The sequence below is a fragment of the Triticum urartu genome, chromosome 1, assembly GCF_003073215.2.
Source record: "Triticum urartu cultivar G1812 chromosome 1, Tu2.1, whole genome shotgun sequence".
Classification (NCBI taxonomy): domain Eukaryota; kingdom Viridiplantae; phylum Streptophyta; class Magnoliopsida; order Poales; family Poaceae; genus Triticum; species Triticum urartu.
The window spans coordinates 527,511,268-527,516,444 of NC_053022.1; positions in this window are offsets into that span (position 1 = coordinate 527,511,268).

Here is a 5,177-nt window from a genome sequence, read left to right on the forward strand (position 1 = left end):
ACTTCTCCCCCTTTGTCATCAAGACAACAAAAAGGAGACAAATGGTGACTTGAGACCCACTAGACAAGAGGAGGAGCACTCGAGGCATCATCATCATTATCAAAACGCCACCCGACCATTAGGAAAGACTGAGCAGTGGCCTCACTGTCGACGTCCTCAGAACCTGGACCGACCTCCTCACCAGCAGCAGCCCTTGCTGCCTCCTGCTCACGCTGAACAAGCTTCTCCTTGTTGATTTCCTTGATCTGACGATGTTGAATCGACTGACACATCTTGAACATGTTGCTCAAGGTCTTGAACAACGACTTCTTCTCTCCCTTGGCAAAGATGGACTCAGAGCCAACAGACTTGGCCTTACCACGAGGGATCCGTGCAGTAGAGGACATGCCTGGAGTGTAAGTAGCATGATCCTCAGGCCTAGGGTTGCGCCCCTTCTTGATGGGCACATAGGGAGCAGGAGCAGCTGGGGTCCAGTTGGAGTTGCGCTTGGGAACAGCAGTCTTGAAGCTGGCAATGTACTTTGCTGGACAGACGGTCTCAATCAACGCCTGTATGAATGGAGCATAGATCAAAGTCTTGTTCTCTTGTACACACTGACACAACTTGTAGTACATGAAATCCAGAACATCCACTTTCTTCTTCTGATGAAGATATACAAAGACATCAAGCATGGAGCTCCGAATGTTATGGGAATCCCCGGCCTTTGGAGTGAGGGTATACTGCAGGATATGGCGCATGGTGTCATAGAGGGGCAAGAGGTCTTTGATTGACCCAGTGACAAACGACTTCTCTTGTTTGTAAGCAAAGGCAATCTCACCCTTAGTGCGCTTCCCACTTTCCCGAACAATGCCAAACTCATCAGAATCAGTCTCTTCATCCATGAACGGGTAGGGAATGATCTTGGAGAACTTTGCCATAGGAGCTGAGCACTGATGCGTTCCAGACATCCATGTGAGGGTGCGAGCAGAATCATTGGAGAAGTACAGAGTGGCAAAGAACTGCATCACTAGATCTTCATTGTAGGGGTGGTTGAAGGTGACAAACGGAATCAGACCCAGTCATCCCAGAGCGGAGTACAAACCGGGATACAGATGATCATTGTCGCGCAAACTCTCAGTGTTGACTTGCTTGTGAGGAGCAAACTTCTTTGACTTGGTCATAAGAAGCTCATGATAGATTCTTTGCTGAAACCCATTCTTGAAACGGGGATCCATTCCCATACTCGTGGCCTTAACATACGGATGGTTCTGTCTCTCAGCCCAGATCTCTGGCTTGGTCCACTTGACAAGAGGCATATTCTGGAGGTCACGCCTGCCCGGAGTGACTTTCTCCGGACTAGACTCCTCTTCCTCTTCTTCATCTTCCTCACCACGATCATCTTCTTCTTATATCTCATCATTTTGTGAGTCATATTCTTCCTCATATTCATCGGAAGCCTCAACAACGGGCCGCTTTGAGGCTGCACGACGAGCACGGCCCGGACCTGACCCAGACCCCTGACCCATGCCTTCGAACGGCTGACAACGAGCAATGGTGAAGTCCTTTGATCCTCCTTTTGCACGCTTGCGACGAAGCTCAGACCTCTTGTCAGCGGAGTCTGAAACACACACAAACACCCAACAACACAAAGAACGAGACACAAATGAGTACAAGTGCAAAATGAAAGGCAAGGAGATAGACAAAAATCTAGGCAAAAGTTCCTGGATAGCCCGTGCGCATGGGGGTTTAGACCCCGTGGGCACGGGGTCCCGTGCACACGGTACAGGACCGTGGGCACGGGGCCCCATGCGCACGGGGGTCAAACACCCCGTGGACACGAGGATCTCCCAGCGCCAGCCACTACCAGAAAGAACTCCGGGAGTGGGTGCAGCAGAGGGACCAAAGGATCTAAGCACTAGACTTCTATCTACAAACTAGTTGAGGCCAAACGAATCTAGGGAGCAAGAAACCCTAAAGATAGAAAATTAGATAGGGACTCAAGGAGATAGAACAAAGGAGACAAGACCAACTGGAGGAGGACCCCATCAGGATCCAGATCCACGGAGGAAGAACTCCGACAAGGCCCGGAGGAGCTCCGGCGAGTGGAGGCGACGACGGCGGCGCTGGAGGCTTCCTGGGGAGTGGAGGGGGCGAATGGGTGGGAATGAACCCGAGCCCCCCCCCCATGCCCCACCTCTTCAGGACCAGAAACCGCAGACCCCGTGCGCACGGGCTAAGTGAGCCCCCCGCGCATGGGAGTCCCGTGCGCATGGTACAGAGCCCGTGGGCACGGGGGCCCCGTGTGCACGATACAGGCCCGTGCGCACGGGGTATTCAGGAACTTTGACATGAGTGGATTTTTAAATACAGGGCTGAGTGTATACTCTTACCCCTACTTCACAAATCACTCGGTCTACATTTCTAAACACGCCGCGAGGAAAGTCCTATCACTATGGAAAGGGTATATGTGGAGCACTTGTACCAAAAGAGAAGCGAGGAGAACCAACCACATAAGAAAAGAAACACCACACCACACACATGAAACAAATACGGTTGAAAGGGCATTTCCCTACTTTATGTTTTGGATGATGATGACAACCCTTTGTGGTCTAATCGTATGCTATATGTTTCAGGTTCTCAATGCTTAGGCTTACATCGGATTGCTATTGCCTCTCGAAGGAAAAGATCGAAGACGTGTCCTCTATGCTTTTATTTTCTTTGGTCGTAGAGTACCTGTACTATCAAGAGGGAATCCTCATTAGGAAGCTCTGGGGGAATCAGTTCACGTACACTTTCCTCACCCCTTCCTTGTCTTCCTCAGTTGTGTGAGAGAGAGAGAGTTCCCCCTGTCTTTCCCTCTTGTTTCTGCTCTTCCCAGCGGTTGTACCGCTCCCTGGAGCGGTTGTACCGCTGGACCTTGACGCTCTCCAGCTTTGACCGAGCGGTTTACCGCTGCCTCCGGGTGGTGGTACCGCCACCTTGCTCAACAAAGGCTAGGACGGTGGTTCCGACCATGCACCGCTCAAGTACCGCTCAAGGCTCTGTTCTGATGCGGTTCTCGGGCGATGGTGGCCCGGTTGATCCGGTCGATCCTCGTTGACCGGTACCACCGATGGTCTGAGTGGTTCTTCCACTCAGAACTTCGCCGTCCAAGAGCTCAGAGCCATGCGGTTGTTCCGGTCTTACACCGCTCAAGTACCGGTCTCGTCTCTGTTTCGAGGCGGTAGTTGTGCGGTGGCTGGGCGGTTGGTCCGGTCATTCTCTTAACCGGTACCATCGCCTAGTGGCCCGGTTGTACCGCCTGGTAGGGTTTTGCAGCTACACCGTGAGTCCCGGTTGTATCGGGACAAGGACCGGTTGTACCGCTGCAGGGCTGAAAGCGCGGCAACGGCTGGATTTTTAGGGTTGGTATTTAAGAGAGATTCTCCCACCTACCACACTCGCCTTTGACCCCTCTCACTCCACCATTAATGCACCTCAAGCTCTCTTGCCCGATCTCTCTCTAGCCACCCAAACTTGTTGATTTGCTAGGGATTGAAGGAGGAGACCTAGATCTACACTTCCACCAAAGGATATTTGCTTCCCCCATACTTTCTTGTGTGGATTTTGTTACCCTTGGGTGTTTGAGCACCCTAGATGGTTGAGGTCACCTCAGAGCCATATTCCATTGTGGTGAAGCTTCGCAGTTTTGTTGGGAGCCTCCAATTAAGTTGTGGAGAGAGCCCCAACCTTGTTTGTAAAGGTTCGGTCGCCGCCTTCAAGGGCACCAATAGTGGAATCACGGCATCTCGCATTGTGTGAGGGCGTGAGGAGAATACGGTGGCCCTAGTGGCTTCTTGGGGAGCATTGTGCCTCCACACCGCTCCAACGGAGACGTACTTCCTCTCAAAGGGAAGGAACTTCGGCAACACATCCTCTTCTCCACCGTCTCCACTCTTGGTTATCTCATGCCCTTACTTGAGCAAGCTTATTTGTTTCATATCTCTTGCTTGCTTGTGTTCCTATCCTTGTTGCATCATATAGGTTGCTCACTTAGTTGCATATCTAGACAACCTACTTTGATGCAAAGTTTAAATTGTTAAAGAAAAGCTAAAAATTGTTAGTTGCCTATTCACCCCCCCTCTAGTCAACCATATCGATCCTTTCAATTGGTATCAGAGCCTCGTCTCTTTATTAAGGACTTTACCGTCCAAAGAGTATGGTTGATACCGTAGACAGTGTGGAGGAACACTCCGGTGTGAATCCGGTCTCGTCTACGGGCGATGGGGGAACCTCGGTCTCTCGTGAGGAGTTCAATGTGGCCTTGGAGACATTGAAAACCTCCATGACAACCGAAGTTGAGAGCATGTTTACTAAATTTCTTGAGGGGCTTAAACTATCCACCGCACCGTTGAAAGTGGGTGATCCCGCCAACAAGGTGGCGGATGCTATCCCCGACAAGGGGGAAGCTAGTAGTGAAAAGGCTCCTTCTTCTAGTGGTAAGAATGGCACCGGCATCTTTGCCCATGTGGAACCACCACTTGTTTATGGTGGACCGATTCCTTCCACTCATTTGAATCATGCCGGTCCTCCTCCTAAGATTGTGAAAAATGAGGACTTTGATTCTTGGGTTTACCGCTTTAAACGTCATTTAAATCATGTGAACACTATCCTTTGGAGAATCATTGAAGAAGGTTTCTATCCACATGATCCAAGCAACTTCACTCCTCGAGAAGCTGCAGACAATCAATTCAATGAGAATGCTCTCTTCATCATTCAAGATGCAATTCCACCCGAAGACCTACCTCATCTTCGTCCCTTCTCCTTGGCCAAGGATGCATGGCATTGTGTTGTCTCTCTCTATCGGGGAAGTGCAAGCATTCAACCCTCCAACTATGAAGTGGTACAAGATGAGGCCGATGAGTTTGCAATGAAAGAAGATGAAGAACCTCGTGAGCTTTATCGGAGAGTAACCAAACTCGCGGTCTCACTACGAGATCACGGGAGCAAGGACACGGATGACAATTGGATCAAGCGCAAATTCCTCAAGGCAATGATGCCCTATCACAAGGCCATGTCCTCCGTCATTCGTCAAAGACCGGACTTCCACACTTTGACCTCAAGCGAAGTGTTGGATGAGTTTGTGGCCATGAACATTCTGGACAAGACCGCTGACAATGCGGTGCTTCGTTCCCAAAGGGCAAAGAGGCCTAATCTTG